At 40.1% G+C, this 16,880-nt stretch overlaps 1 long non-coding RNA gene across 1 annotated transcript in view; it reads left to right on the top strand.

Annotated features, from left to right (window-relative positions):
- The window catches only part of LOC121140250, a 31,235-nt gene extending 15,985 nt beyond the window's left edge, over positions 1–15,250 (top strand). Inside the window, exon 2 of the long non-coding RNA XR_005877040.1 lies at positions 15,009–15,250. This is a non-coding gene — a long non-coding RNA (uncharacterized LOC121140250). The remainder of the gene's footprint in view (positions 1–15,008) is intronic.
- The last annotated feature ends 1,630 nt before the right edge of the window (positions 15,251–16,880 follow it).

Below are 16,880 nucleotides of genomic sequence, written 5' to 3' on the forward strand. Positions count from 1 at the left end.
CATTTACATATATCAAGAAATCGTCTTTCTCAGGCAGTGTTCTGCTCCAACTGGTGTTCTGGCATCTCCCTTAGCTCCCACAGTCTCCTAAATGACATCTAACAAGTATTCCCCTTACTCAAGCTTACTGATGCACTCTTACCAAGACAGAAATGTTCTGTTACCTGTTTTCAAAATACATTGCTAAGCCAATTGTTTTTTAATTCCCTGGATTTTTTTCCCTTGTGAACACTGTACAGTTGCCAAATTTAGACCTTAAACTTTCAGATACTTTTGAGAAATACTCAGTATAGAATTTACAAAGTACTTTGCTAAGGTGAGGTGATAGTATTGGTGTGTGTGTGTGTGTGTGTGTGTGTGTGTGTGTATGTGTGTGTGATGTGTGGTCTGTGTGTGTTTGTGTGTGTGCATACACGCATGCGTGCGTGCATTGTCTTCAGAGAGAAATGTGGGCTCTCTGTATGAACTTCACTGCAAAACACTGAACTAATTTTACTGTAATGTTTTTACTATGGGTTCAATTTATAATCCTGGTGACTGACAAAAGAGTTCAGCTGAAAAATGTTGGAAAACGACTCCATTTACCAGAATTCTGGTTTTGACTAGCTTCTGAGTTTGTGACCAATGTTACTTTAAAAAAATATCTTTAGTGACCTGCCACAATTAGAGAATCCAATGATATTTCTTTATCATACACCCTAAGGTAACAATTTGATTGATAATAAAGAAAAACTTCAAAAGGTAATCATCTCCTTCTGTATTGGGGTCTATGATAGAAACTCCACACACACACTATACAGAGCGATTAGAGATTCATCCATTCCACCTTCACAGCGGGGGTTAATCTTAATGTGGCTGGCTTGCCCTTTCCTGTCACACCGTCACACACTCAGGCAAATGACAGCCCTGTGAAGTGACAGTTCACCTTTTCCTGCCATGTTGCTGCTCTTCTGAGTGCAGACAACTATTAAAGCAGTCTATATTTATTACCTAAGGATGGGTCAGATCAGTTTAGAATGTACATTGGGCTGGCTGTGAATGGGAAGTCTGGACAGAGCTGACCACATTGACCTCAACAGAAAGCTGTCTCTCCCTTCTCTTCATCATGCACATGCAATTTACAGAGAGCCTGATGTGGTTTCGGTTCTGTGTTAGAAAGCAGAACAAGATGGGAACAGTGGGTTTTGACTCCCATTTGTATGACTTGGACCTGAAGGTTTGAGATGCTGCTTAAACACTGTGGACCTTCTATTTACCCTCTATAAATGCTCATTCTCCAACATCGTTGAAAGGATCCAGTCACTCAATTTATGTTCAAAGTAACTGGCATAACCTACATGCTCAGTAAATATGATACCACTTATTCTACAGTAGGTTGCTGTGATTCTATATTTCTTTAATATAAATTGCCTTGGCACCATCCCTGCAGAAAGTAAAATAGGTCCTGCCACCAACACAGCAGTCTAGTGACCTTGAAGAACCCGCTTGTCAATGGGCATTGTCAGATAACATAGACATCCTTACAGGAGGGATGGCTTTAATCAAGGTCTTGAAATACTGCTTGGCAGATAAATAAATAGGCACGTGTATTTTGAAGAAAAATGTTCACTGAAATAAAATTCACTCCACCATTTTAGAATCTAAAAGGAAATAAGAAGGATAAGCATGAACATACCACGAGAGAGCAGAAAAGGCAAGGCACACACACGTCTCAAGGGAATACAGCCAGGTGGAGGGAAGCTACAGACACTGGTGTCCATTCGCCATCTTCCGGAGGCCCTCATTTCTGTTGTGCCTCTACCAGAGGAAAGGCTATATCAGAAGGTGTGAGGACAGGGCAGTAAAATGGGAGGAAATCTCCTGACAGAAGGAAAGAGCAGAGGTTTGGTGTATATGCTACAAGAAAGTATTATCTTCATGAAAAAGGTTTGATCTAACTAATCTATTCAGTATTTCATTATGTATTCTATTCTATTATGCTATGTATAAAGAAAGTAAATTAGTGATAAGAAACACAAATATGTCCCTGAAATTATAGCTTTGAAGATCACAATGATGTTTTGGGGAATGCAGGTCCAAAGCATAAATTGACATAGACTTCTTTTCAGCCGTATCTATTGCTGAAAGGTAGAAGAATAGCTTCACGTTAAGGAGAATGGTGGTACGTAGATAAAGGGGATCGGTTGTAAAGCCAAGAGACATGCACATTGAATGTCAGCCAAACCAGCTACAAAAAGTTCAAAGCTGTAAGTGGTTATGATTAAATTACTTCATACTTATACTAAAGAGCTGATGGCACTGTATGGCATATTAAATGTGTTATGTAAATGTTAGTTAATTTATTATATAAAATTCATGAAGCATTTGCATGGTTCTCAATGAAATCTACAGCATGAGAAGTCAAGAAGACTGAGTGGCTGAGCTCACACAGAAGGCTGAGGTGTGTGGACTGGGTTCACACACAGAAGGCTGAGGTGTGTGGACTGGGCTCACACACAGAAGGCTGAGGTGTGTGTACTAGACTGACACACAGAGAACTAAAATTAATGTGATGTGGAATACAATGGCAAGAGGTTAGTTTTTTCATTCCTTTTTGTGGGGGAGATGTCTCTAGTATCCCACATTGGCCTTGAATTCACTAGCTAGCTGAGGATGACCTTGAGCTTCTGAAGCTCCTACCTCTGCCTTCTTTAGTAGTGGGGTTAAAGGAAGAGATCACCATGTCCAATTTCATTATCTCAGCCTTTAAAATGTAAAGCTAAGAGACCAACAAGACATTGAGAGAGTGGGGGCAAAGTCGGGGAGATGCGTTCTTTTCTACATTTTTGTATGGAGACTAGATAAATTATAGTTAAAGTAAATCTACGATTTCATATCCACATAGCATCTGAGTGGCTCATCTATACCAGTTACTATTTTAAGTGGTATACACGGAACTGTAAGCAAAGCATGCAGTCTTGCTCCCTTCCACATTAGATTCATTATAGTCTAGTGAGAAGAGACCAGCAAATGCAATTAGATAAGAAAGAAATTGGTCAGTGAAAATAGAAATGGAAATTATACTCTAAAGGTATTTCAAACCAGTAACAGACAGATAACTAAATAAATGTGATGGGAAACTGGCAAAACAAAATAAATTTCAGATGAGTCAAGATTTAAAGATAAATGACGAATTCATTAAAATATTATGAAAAGACACTGGTGAATTTATGAACAGTAGGAAAAAGGTCTTTGGAAGCCAGGTATATGGCTCAGTACTTACCAAGATGAGGCCCTGAGTTCAAATCCCCTGAGTTCAAGATGGATGCAGTATCTGGAATTCATAATTCCTATGCTCTGGTGGTAAAATGGGAGGCAGAAACAGGGCATTCCTCAGAAGCTCTTCATCCAGCTAACCTGGGACACCCAGCAGTGAGCAAAAAGCATGTCTCCAACAAAATGGAAAGCAAGGACGGTTGTCTAAGATTGTCCTCTGACTTCATATATGGGCCATGACATACAAGTCCTACATAAGCACACATGAACATGCACAGTCATACACACAGAAAGAAAGCACAGAAATCACATAAAACTAAAGATCAATATACTCAATTACGTATTTAAATTATATATATATACACATATTTCCTTAATGTGCAATAACCTGTAGAAATTGCAAAGAAGGAAGCAAGCATGATAATGATACCACATTGTGTGTGTGTGTCAAAATGAGGGAGAGATAAGCAATCCGAAAACCCTAAAAGGATCATTGTTTACCAGCATGCGTCAGAGTACAAACATGCTGAGGATTCTATTGGTTCCAGAGTGAATCCACACATGCTTTTCTGGAGTGCACTTTAGTACTGTCTTTTAAAATAGCTTTAAGAAGTATACACACAGCTGGGTGTTGGTGGCGCACACCTTTAATCCCAGCACTCAGGAGGCAGAGGCAGACAGATCTCTGTGAGACCAACCTGGTCTACCGAGCGAGTTCCAGGACAGGCTCCAAAACAATACAGAGAAACCCTGTCTTGAAAAAAAAAGTATACACACACACTTAGAAAATCTGCCTCAAATACACACTATGGAATACTGGTGTCATTGTAGTTAAGCTTACTAAGTATTTTTACAATCAAAAGGAGAAAAGGAAATATTTAAATTCCATGGAAAGGGGAAATGAAATACTATAAGGCAACAATCTCAAACAATGCTTCCATTGAAAACAGTGAAACAGATGTGTATAGGAAGATCTCTAAGATACATTTGCTTTCTAAAAAATGGAGAAGGGGGCTAGAGAGATGGCTCAGCGGTTAAAAGCACTGGCTGGTTTTTCAGAGGACCTGGGTTCAATTCTCAGCACCCATGTGGCAGCTTATAGCCATCTACAACTCTAGTTCCAGAGGATCTGATGCCCTCTTCTGGCCTCCGTGGGCACCAGTCACACACATGGTACACAGACATCCACGCTGGCAAAGCATCTTGACACACATTAAAAAAAATAACAGTAAAATAGTAATCTAAAGAGCAAAAACAGTAAGATGTAGTTTATTGTTTGTGATGCCAGACCTCTATGAGAATATGATATAATACAAATATCCACACATGCAAACATATCATGTTCTGATTTTAGTAAGTTTATCTGTGTGCCTGTTAATCTGGTAACCTTTGGAGAAAGTCATTCAAGAAAGCAAAGATCGTTATTTTCATGTTATATATTTTGATGTTGCTTAAATGTTCTAGCATATGAATCTATTATTACTTTTAGGCTATCCAGTCGGAGAATCCTGGATAACCATTATTATCTTTTTACTTTTCTCTAATAAAATGCTTAAAATATTGGTGGTAAGAAAAGTGTATGATTATGCAAGTTTTCATTGTTTATGAACTTTGCTCTGAGAGTTTGTGAAGTCCTGGTAGTGACTCGGTTTTCTGTGCCTGAGGTGTTTTAAGGGAAATGCTAGTATTTCCTATTCATTGTGGGAACAGACTTCAGGCACAAGTTCCTTTTGCCCTAACAGATGTCTGATCCACAGGGAAGACTGTGGTCTGCTTCTCCTGCTCTTCTTCCCAGGCTCTGAGCCTGCTGCTTCTAAAAGGGTGACCGTCAAGCTTGCATCTCCCAATCCATAGGTCGCCTTTCCTTGAGTTTTTCCCTTTGCTGCACAGGAACACTTAACCTGATATATTTCTGCTTGCTTGTTTTACTTTTTTTGCTTACTTTTGATATCACAAACAAAAATAAACACACACACACAAAAAAAAACATTGTCAGGGCCAATGTCTAGGAACTATCCCTTTAAGTTTTCTTTTATGGCATTAAATCTTATATCTAAGTCTTTAACATATGCCTAAATTATTTTATGATGTGAGACAGGGTCAAAGTTCATTTTTTTGCATGTGAATGGCATTTCCCCAACATCATCTAGTAAAGTTCTCCCTTCCACATTTCTGTATGTCCCAAAGGATTTGGGTGTAGAAATTAGACTCTAATGTTACAATATTGAAACGTGGTAACATCTTAGGTCATGGGACACCGCCCTCATGAATAGATTGCATATTGTTCTCATGGGCCTAGGTTTATTACTACAGGAGCAAATGGCTATAAATGAAGACCACCCCTTCTGTCCTGACAGCTCTTCCCATGGTTTCTCATTCTTCAGCTGCTCTGCTCTGTAATGATGGAGTATCAGGCTCTCAAGAGATACAACCTCCTGACATGAACTTCAGCCCCTAGAACTGTGACTTCCATAAATCTGTGGTATTCGTTCTGTTTGTATGTCAGACTGAGGTGAAATCCTAAGACCTTTCACATAGTAGGCATGTCCTGCTACCGTTTAGCACTCCCCACCCCTACGTATCTACTCTTCATAAAGCATTGAATATTCTGTTACAGCCTCAGAACAAGCAGGCTTGGTGTACTTTTGGTGACATGGTAAAATTTTAGTTAACATAATGTATGGGGGCTTCTCAGCTGTATGCTACAATGGTTTTTTTTTAACGCAAGTTCCATATTCCTTAGGCTTCTCTAGCTTTGTAATATAGTTTTAAATCAGCATGATGTCTCTGGCTGTTTGATTTTGTTTAAAATATCTTTGATTATTTGGGGTCTCCTATAGTTACACAGAATTTTAAGATATTCTTTCCATGTTCTGGAATAAACAGAATTGGGATTTTGGTTGGGATTGTTTTGAATCTGTGGTTACTTGGTTAGAGTGGACTTTTCCATAGTAATGATTCTTTCAGGCTGTATGCCCGGGCATCTTCCGTTTGTTCAAACATTCCTCAGTTTCTATCACTGTTAAGCAATTTCAGTCTTCACATCTTTCACATCCTCAAGTTTGTTCAATTCACAGTAACCAAGGTACAGCAGTAACTTCAGTATCTTTTGAAAGTTAATAGATCAGAATTTGTCGAGGTTGGTAAAACAGCTGTGTTGAGAAAGAGCTAGCCACATAGCAGGTGGGCCTGAGTTTGAACCCCAGCACTCATACAGAGGGCTAGGCAAGCTGGTGTTTGCTTGAAATCCCAGTGCTAGGGGTGGAGAGACATGAAGATCCCTGGGTTTTACTGGTGGGCCACCTCGCTGAATTGGTGAGCATCAGGTACAACCAAGGGTTCTGTCTCAAAAATCAAGGTCAACAGTACAGGGTCAACAGTTATTATCCTCTGGCTTCCACATGCACACACAGAAAAATACTCATACATATACTAATGCTTATAGCCAGCAAACACAATCAGGAAGAATTTGTAATGCATACAAGCTAGTTTTAAAAGAAGGAAACTTGCTAGCTGGGCGGTGGTGGCACACGCCTTATATCCCAGCACTCTGGAGGCAGAGGCAGGCGGATCTCTGTGAGTTGAGGAGGCTGGGCTGGACAAAAACCAAAAAAAAAAAAAAAAGGAAGGAAACTTGCAAAAACATGGATGAAGTAAGACATTGTGCTAGAGGAAATAAAGCAGACACAGAAAGACAAATCCTTACAGAAGCAGAGAGAATGCTGTTTACTTGGAGAATAATGGTGGGCGGTAGGGAGATGTTAGGCCAAGGGCAGTATACAAAGTGTCTATTACAGCATTGACAAGATCCATGAAGTTAATTTATAGCCTGAGTGGTTGTGAAGTTGTAAATTAATTTACACAACACATATGCATATGAAATTATATATACTTGAATAGATTCAGTCTTTACTTGCCAACTACATTGTTTTAATATAAATATGTAAAGTAACCAGATATGCATTGAGGGCTTTTTACAAGTAAAGTTGGAGGTGAGACCATCGTATTCACACACAGTTTGAATCACCAGAGAAGTAATTTAGAATTAATCCTGAAAGTGTTCATTAAATTACTCACATAATTCTCAGCTAATCTGCCTCACTCCAGCTATTTAAAAAGAAAACCAGACAATAATTGAATAAACTCAGACATACTTGTGCTTTGGAGTACTATATAGCAGTAAACATAACCATCAAATAAAGAGGCAGAAAGATGACCATGGAGAAGCTGTTCTCACTCAATTCCTTTTGTGGCTTAATTCAAGGTGAACATGAGATCAACAGAATGTTGGAATTGCTATTTGAGTCTTTAATTTTTGATAAGGACAAAGCAGGAGACAACTCATCTGAAAGCTAATTCCTGTCTAAAAGTGTCCCATGTATTTATTGCTGAAAATGCAGGAGGCTGGAGGGAAGGAAGCTGGGATTTCTCTGTTACCTCTGAGGTGATACCTACACAAGTAACGAAAATCATAGTGAAGCTAACCACAGAGTTTTGATTCTGTCTAAGTCTATCTGCCACTTTGGGTATGGTTGGGTGTGTAAAGTCAGAAAACTCAAAGTCACTATGATATCAGAGTAGACCATTTGAACCTTTTGTGACAAGCAAACCGTGAAACCTAGTCCCTTCCCCATCCCTTCCCCCTCCCTTCTTTGCTTTCCTCTGTAGGTTTCAAGTGGTCAGGACAAATAGAGAACTTCTGTGGTTTTTCAGATGAACAGCTGACTCAAGGGCCCACACTTTCAGTATAGGAACCTCAGCATACCTAAATTTGGCAAAATAAATTAAATCCTACTCACTGACTATTTTTTATATAATTGTGTGTAGTCTATACATAGCACAACTGCAAAATTATTTCTATTTTCACCTTTCAATTATTACCTATCCTATCATCACTTACTCATCAGTATACCAAATTAACCAAAGCTGAGGAGACGCCTTTTCCTGAGAATCTAGTAGTTGTTTGTTTAAAAAAAAAAGTGGAAAGGGCCATTTGCTAAGTCAATGCCATATCAGCAAAACCTCAATTGTTGGGAAGCAGATCTATTGCTAAGATTAATTTTCAAGGCATCTAATGAAATCATTTCTGTCTTCCTTATTGGTCTTATAACTGCTTTCATTCCAGGGAAGATCAAATATTTTTCCATCCGTTAGCATTTTATACATGCAAATGGGTCTTTTGTTAATGAGTTGTTAAAGCACAAATGGCTCCCTAAGGTGGAACCTGCCTGGTGAAAGCTTGGCTTACCTTTGAATATGCATTTACTAGTGTGAGTGGCTTTGAAGGAACAACCATGAGAACTTCATCATTGACCCTTGTGGAAATTGATGGTTTGGATTTGGGAACTTGATGAGGTTTCCTTAAGAATTTTCCCTGTTAGGTTTTTTTTTTTTTTTTTTTTAGCAGGGCATGCTCGTGCATTTTCTGCACCATGTCATTCCAACTCTCTTTCCATCCCTGGGCTCCATTAAGTTCCATCAAGTTTTATCTTTTCAATTTCTTCTAGCCTTCCCCTTCACACGATACAGCTGCTGAGTGTAGACTCCCTATCTCGTGCTTAGGTAATTACAACCTTTTAATTTGTCTTTGCTTGTAATCTGGCTCTACTCCAAGCCATCATGCCCTCTTCTACCAATGATATTTTTCCCATGAGCAAAGTAGATCCTATGGGGGAAAAGAGCAAATTCCTTTGCCCAGCAAAATGCTGGCACCTCTCTCCTCTCTTCCGTCCAGTCACACTTAATTGCAGATCATTTCTTTAATGCATCTTGATGTTTCATGCCTTTCTGCCTTTACCCCTGCTGTTCTTCCTGCCTGGAATTCCCTCCCCCAAGCCTGTGTATCTGCCTAACACCTGCTCAATTTTCATGATCCAATGCAAGTGTTGCGTCCTCCCAGGAAGGCTTCTCTGACCTTCAGGTGAAGGTGGTAACTCTATTCCTGGCTCAGTTTCTGGGCCATGTGTAAACTTCTATTTGGTTGATTTGTTAAGTTGACGTGTTCGATTTTGTCACTCCAGAAACTTAGCAGTGCCTGGAAAAGTGAAAGTCTGTGAATGAATGCGTGACTCAATACAGAGAAAGCAACATTTGAAGCCCACAGTTTTATTTCATTTTTGTCAAAGTGCAATTCAACCTTAAGTTCAAAGCAATTTGACAAACACTCTCTCGAGTCAGATGAAGAGCCAGTGTTTCTGCCTCGGTGGCAAGAATTTGAGTGTAAGTAAATTATGGATAGAGATACAAAGAAAGGAGAAAGAAAGTAGGGGAGGGATAATGGATTGCAAAGGATGCAAATGTCTTCTTAAGCCAGGGAGAGCTTTGGGGGTCAGCTTCTGTGGAATTGCTACTTTAATGCTCACTGGTCATTGGGTGAGGGCTTGGCCAGCAGCATACATGAGAAGAACAAATTGTACCAAATGGGAAAATTTCAGCAGGCAAGCAAGCACCAGCAAGGCCAGGGTGGTGGTGGTGGGGGGGACACATCTGCTACATTTGGCTTCCTGCATAACTGCAGAGTAAATACCACAAGATGAAATTGGGGATTTCTCACTAGATCTGGTGACAAAGGTCTGAAATGCTAGCACCCAGAGCCAACCTGGGCTACACAGCAAGACAGAACTCTCCTCTTCAAAACAAAGATACATCTCAAAATCTCTTTGGTCATATGGGCCACCACACTGTTTTCTCCGGGGGAAAAATGTCGAAGAAGACTGTTTATGTCTCTTTTTAACAAAAGATTTTAATCACCAAGGAGTATTTCCACCAGAATTTAGTAATCAGAGTAATTCCCTTAGGTTGCTACTGTTCAACCCAAGTGATTCTTTAAAAAATAATTTATTTAACTTTATTTTATGTACATTGGTATAAAGGTATCAGATTCCTTGGGACTGGTGTTACAGAAAGTTGTGAGTTGTCATGTGGGTGCTGGGAATTGAACTCAGGTCCTCTGGAAAAAACAGCCAGTGCTCTTAACTGATGAGCCATCTCTTCAGACCCTGAGTGATTTTTTTAAATTGGATTTTAAAGCTTCTACTCTTAATCTCTTGTTTGCTTTGTAAAATTCTCTCACTGAATTAATGAGTAGCCAAGATGAGTAGAATTCTTAGTCTGTCAGGCCATGATGGTCCTATGGACAGAAGCAAATAACCAGCAAGTGAGAGGAAACTTGCCAGACATAGGAGACTTTCTGGGGTTCAGCAGGTTGAAATTGCACAAACATTCAAATTGTTTTAAGTGATACAATCCCCTAGCTGTCAGAGCTTACAACTGTGCTCTTTTCCCATGAGATCGATTTTTGTAAAGAACAAATACTCATATAGAAATTCTTCAACACAGCTAATATGTGGACCTGTGGTTGATAGCTAAAGATCTCCCCATTCTAGAAAAACTTCTTTCCCCCAATTTTTAAATCATTTGAAAGACACCAGCTCATGTGTGATGAGTCGTAGACACAGTAGATGTTACTATTTGGAGATTCATTCCCTACTGCTGACTCAGTCTTACTTTATTTCTTGGCTTCTCTTACCTCTCCCAGTCTCAAATTCAGTTAACTTATTAGGAATAGGTATACAAGGGAAAAAGCACTCATTTATAACCATTGTTTTATTTGTAAACTGATTGTTGGGGTTAAGGAAATAGCCTAAATGGTAAGTTCTTACTACAAACAGAAGAATCCAAGTTTCAATCCCAGCATGGGGGCGGCAAAGACAGACAGATCCTGAGAGCTCACTGACCATCTAGAAGAGTTAAATCAGCAGATGAAAGTAGAACTGATGCCCGGTTGATAAGAATAAGGTAATAAAGAGGAAGGTACAAGAGTAAAATGAGCTAACTTTTATCATCTCTGAAGTTCTCCCCCTGGGAAGTCAGCTAAGGTGAAGTCTTTTGTATAGGGACTACACGGGGGAGTCTCTTAAGACCATCTCCGACTGAAACAAAATTTTATTGTCTAAAACAAATGCTTTTGCTCATTTGACTTATTTTCTATTAGCTCTCAACTATAAGCCCTAAACACATACAATACTTAATGTGGCTCAGACACAGAAGTTTTCCAAATATATGATGTCCCCATAGAAACTCTTTGTCTTCATAGGAACTAGGGCACTACTCTAATCTTATGTAAGAATGACCTTTCTGGGGACTCTGACGTCTGTGTTGGAAGTGACAGGCTTTCTCAGAACCACTATCAAGGTGCAATGAAGGAGCAAATCACTAGCAACTCTCTTTCTCATTTGTGAAGAGTCACATGTCTGTATAACTCTGTCCACCAAGGAATAGAAAGGCTGGAAGCTGATATGATAGGCCAGGAAAAAAGCTATTTTAAACTTCAATTGTTAAGGAGAAAAATATCATTAGTTTCTGCATTTGAGCAAATATATTGCCAATAATTGATTTCTACTACAGGGACTGATTTTAAAGAAGCCATTGAAAGTAAAGATTTGTCTCTGTAAAATTGAAGAAATGGGGTGAAGACATTAGTCAGAGCTATTCACAGGATCATATAAAGAAAGATTTGATCGAATCTATAGTTTAATTCAAAGGTAGAATGTTTAAAGTCCTACATTTTTCTAATTATCAGGTAATTCCCATCCAAGTTTTTCAAGTTACCTCACTCCCAACCCCTTCCAACTCCCAACCCCTTCAAACTCCCCATTGTCAACTTTAGTTCTGTTCAGTTTCCTTAGCTCCACTTCTTACCTCACTTTTTGTGATCTCCTACTTCCTTCTGAATCTATGATCTAGAAACATCACTAAAGAGTTGGTCACTGGTCATCTGTTGGTTCTGGTCATCTGTTCCTACCATCATTTGAGACTACAGTAGGTCAGCCCTTCTAAAGACTCAAATCTTTCGCATTCTAAGATAGAGCACCACTGTCACTGTCTTTGTCTAAGTGCATTTTTAGGAACATCTTTGTCTCTTTTCAACAATCATTTCCCCTCCAGACAGGTACATTTCATCCAAGGAATCTACTGTTCCATTGCCTGATCATTAACCAGAGCTTTAGGCTAGGATCTAATGGCTTGTTATAGATCTTTGTGAGACTATTTAGACCAGAATCTCTGAGTTTTTTATTGCATTCCTCTGTGCACCATTTTTTTTTAATATTTAAGGGTTTTTTTGCTATTCCAAGTACAAACCTGGACAGTATTGCTGATTCCACTGTTTCACAAAGCTTTACCACACATCTGCTTGCCGTATCCTGCCCTGTAACCTACATGATGGCATTCATGTGGCCTTCCCCATCCCCCACACACAACAACACAAGTGCACATAATTTCCAAAGCACCTGATTGATCCTTTACTTGCAGTTTCTCTACTTCTTCCAACTACTATCAAACATTAGATTTACCTTCCTAGTAGGCATCTCTGACCCTGGTATTTCTCTGGTCAAATAATTATTTTTGACTCATACGCCTCAGACTAGCAGCCAAGAGTTGCAAGGTCCTAAAGTTGCCTCACTTACATTATGTCTGACAGTCTCTTGTTATATCTGTTATATCCCTAGATCCAGCTTTGTTCTTTACCTGAACCATTTCGTTCTATAGGTTTGAACTGAGATTCTGAAGTCTGGTATACAGATTTTGCATAATCCCCTACCTGTGAGTGTAAGCTGTGTCTGTGAATATAGCACAGCACTTGCCCTCCTTGGGGGTTGTGTTACATGGACATAATAAGGGCATTTCCACAGGTGTAGTCAGCTGAATGTGTTAGTCAAAATGTAGATTATCTTGGACAGGCCTACGATCATCAGGCGTGTCTTCCAAAGGTGAGTCAAATATTTTTTTAAAAGAGGGTCTCCTGCTGGCTTTGTTGAATGAAGTGATCAAAGATGAGCTCTATAGCTGCAAGAAAGTGAATCCTGCCAACAACCACATGTACTTGGAACAGGATCTAGGGTGTCAAATGACACTGCAGCCCTGGGCAACAGTGATTGCAGCCTTGTGAGATCCTGAGAGAACCAATTAACCTGTGCCTGGATGCCTGACCTACAGAAACTGTGAAAAAATAAATGGGCATTAAGCCAGTAAGATTGTGATCTTTTGTTACACAGCAGTAGATACCTAATATACTTTGTCCTTGTGGTTAAATTAGATCAATAGAAGATAGTCACCCATGCTGAGGAGAGAAAGGAAGATAGATTGAAGCCTTTATTCTGCCTACAGCACTCCCCTTCTGCCAAAGACTGTCCTTCAGCTGTAATTGCCCCTCCAGGGTTCCAGCAGAGCCAAGGGACTTCACTGTCATGTACTATTTCCCTTCACTCTGCTCAGAACTGTATGCAATAACCCATTGTTAAGCTGGCTCCAACTTCCCCTCTAGAATGAGCCACCAGTGTTTTTCCTGAGGACAGATCTACTCTCTAGTATTGACTTATTCCTATTCCAACACACTTCCAAACCAGACTGCCTCTTTGTACATCATTCCGTGTTCACTCACCTGATGTTTTGACTCCAGGTTGCTACCATTGGATAAAATTGAGAGACCATTAGTGTAATTACAAAAACTTGGGATTTGGCTGCTTGCTAGATTCGAGATCTTGGGGAAGAGAGTTCAACTCTCTATGCAGCTTCCCTGTCTATAAAATAGTGTTAATAACACCCACCAAGAAATGGTTTTTGTAAAAGTTAAATAACACATGGCAATTAGTCAGTATCTAAAATTTAGAAATTAGACAGCAGTGGTGGTACACACCTTTAATCCCAGCACTCAGGAGGCAGAGTCAGGCACATCTCTATGAGTTCAAGGCCAGTCTGGTCTACAGAGTGAGTTTCAGGATGGTCAGAACTACACAGAGAGACACTGTCTAGAAAACAGAAAGAAAAGAATAAAAGAAGGGAGGGAAGGAATGAGGAAGGGAGGGAGGGAAGAAGGGAAGGAGGAAGGAAGGAAGGACTTAGCAACTAATAGTTCCTATGAAATTTCCAAAACTGGTGTTGTTTATGAATTCACCTACTGAGCCCTCCTCCAGCTGTTGTATTTACCTGACAATCCCTCTGAAATGCTGCTGCTACTGGTTACTTTTCTTACTGTTGTGACAAGAATCAACTTAAGGGTCTGTTCTGGCTATCCAAATAGAAGGCAAACAACCCATCTCAGTGGAGAAGGCAAGCTGGTGGAGGACTACCAGAGGTGGGAACACATCTCAGCAGGTCAGGGAGCACAGACATCTGTATATAAGAGCTCGGACATAAAGCCCACTGGCCCAGTCACCTACTTGCTCCAGCAAGGCTCCACCTCTTCTGTTTCTATAATAAAACCTTCTGGAATAGCGCCACCAGATGGGGACCAAGTGCTCAAGGCTGGGTCCAGGGGACATATCACACTCAGAGCACAATCCTGTCTTTACTATGAACTTATTGAATCCACATTACAGAAGAAAGAATACTTCCCATTAGTCCTTCAGCAACATTTGCTCTCTTAAAGTGCCCACATCATAATCTTACAAGAGTTATATTTATTTGCCTCTGGACAGATACTTTTTCCACTGGCTCCTAAATAAATGATGTGCACTGGATCCAAATAACATCATGATGTGAGCTTCACAGAACATCAGTAAAGATCCATAAACTGGATGTGTATTCGTCAGTTTGCTGTTGTTTTGTTTTTGCTTTTGCTTTTAGTGCTGAAACAAATACCTAAAACTGTTTTTTTAAAGGAAATATTTATTTGAGTTCTTGTTTGCAAGAATTTCAGTTTATGGTTGATGGCTCCATTTTCTTTTCTTTTTTTTTTTTTTCTGGACCTGAAGAGTATGATGGGAGAAACACATGAGAGAGAAGGTCACTTACATCTTGGTGGCCAGGAAGCAAAGAGAGCGTCAGGAAAGAGCAACAGGAAAATACCCAGGAAGGAGCAAAGGGCAAGAACCCAGGAAGGAACTTGAAACGCCTGTCTCCAGTGAGGACATCCTTCAACCAGTCCCCACCCCCTAACACTTCTGTCACCTCCCAATAAAGCTGTCCACATCGGAATCTGACAACTGATAAACCCACTGACGAAGTCAAAGCTCTTATGATCCAGCCACACGCCCCAAACTACACCTATGAACACTTGCACTGTGGGAGTACTTCCATTCAGAAGCTTTGGGCAAGAGCCCTCCTTTGGTAGCTAACCCACAAAAACATCAATACTCCGGTTCGCTCCTTTTAAAACAATTACTCATTTTATTTTTTGAGATTGTAACCACACCATTTCCCTCTTCCCTTTATTGCCTCTAAATCTTCCCTCTTCACAATCTAAGACAATAGCAAAACATTTTAATATCATTGGTCACAAATGCAAGCATATTGCTATATGGTAATTAAATAAGATTTGATGGCTGTCCAAAACAATGTGACTTGGCCAACCTGGCCTAGTTTGGCATACAAATCACTCCACCCATAATTCTTACTGTGTCTAATCAAACACTGAATAGGTAAGCCCTTGGTACAGCAAATGCTACTCTTGGCTGTGGCTTCTGGCTCCTAGGAAAAGATTTGCAACCAGGAGTAAGTAGGGCCAGGGTTGGGTGTCACACCAGTAACAAATGATACACAGGCTAAGAGGTTTCTCAGGGGAGTTGCCACAGGTTCCAATGGAATGACAATTACAAGGTAGATGGATCATGTCACGCCTGCTGTGACCTTTGCAATACATGAGGATCATTATTTTAACGTTAATTTGCATAATGGTCGGCCTAGCAGGAACAATGCTGAATGCTAATAGCTGCAGGATGCAATAAAATTAAACATTATCTGGGCTGAACTGCTAAAGGAAAAGTTGCCAAAGTATGACTCTGTAAGTACTTAATTTCATCCCAGGTCATGCCCACATACTATCAAATGAGGATTTCCGGTACCTCTTGAAAAACTGGCAAGAACTGACTAGAATAGAATAGCAGCAACTTCCTTGCCAGTTGTCTGTGTTTTGCTACAATTTGTCTGTCCCTCCTGAAGAATTTGGGATTGTAATTCTCACCATATCTTGTCCCAATACTCACTGTCCTCTTACTCCTTATGTATTCACTGACACATGATAAACTTAGAATTAGCCCGACTTTCTGAACTGGTGGATCCTGAGAGAAACGTTGTAAATAGTAAGATCAGGCCAGGCCAGGAGGACTGAGCCTCCTTAGAGTATCTTTCCCCTCAGAGTATTAACTAACCTCACATCGTTAGCTGTGGGTGGAAGGTGGTGGTCAGCACGGAGTTAAAAAAAGCAATAAATGTCTGATATTCTTCTTCCCTAATATTTCTGCTTCATGGAAAACAGACCGAACTTTTCATTCACTTTGGACTCCAAACCCTTCTTCAGAGAAGAATTCATTCAAACTGGATTCACTTCTCGTTCCCATGTGTGCGCTCATTTCTACCACAAGAGGGCAGCCATCTCTAAAAAACAACAGCCCTGCTCTTCGAAGAAATCGGGCCAAACTTCAGGAAAGTTTCTGGGAAAAGCTTGCAGCAGCAACTCAGGGATTGCATGCCCTACAAGAGAAGAAGACCCCCCCCCCAGGCACAACCAAGGTGGAGTAACCGTCAAGAAGCATCCATTTGTCCTCAGAGTCTTGATTACTATGGATATCAGAAATAGCCAAATTCCCACTTCTGGGGCTCTGAAGGCCCAAAGCTGCAAGGCATTG

Source organism: Mesocricetus auratus, unplaced genomic scaffold (assembly GCF_017639785.1).
Source record: "Mesocricetus auratus isolate SY011 unplaced genomic scaffold, BCM_Maur_2.0 Super-Scaffold_100004, whole genome shotgun sequence".
NCBI lineage: Eukaryota > Metazoa > Chordata > Mammalia > Rodentia > Cricetidae > Mesocricetus > Mesocricetus auratus.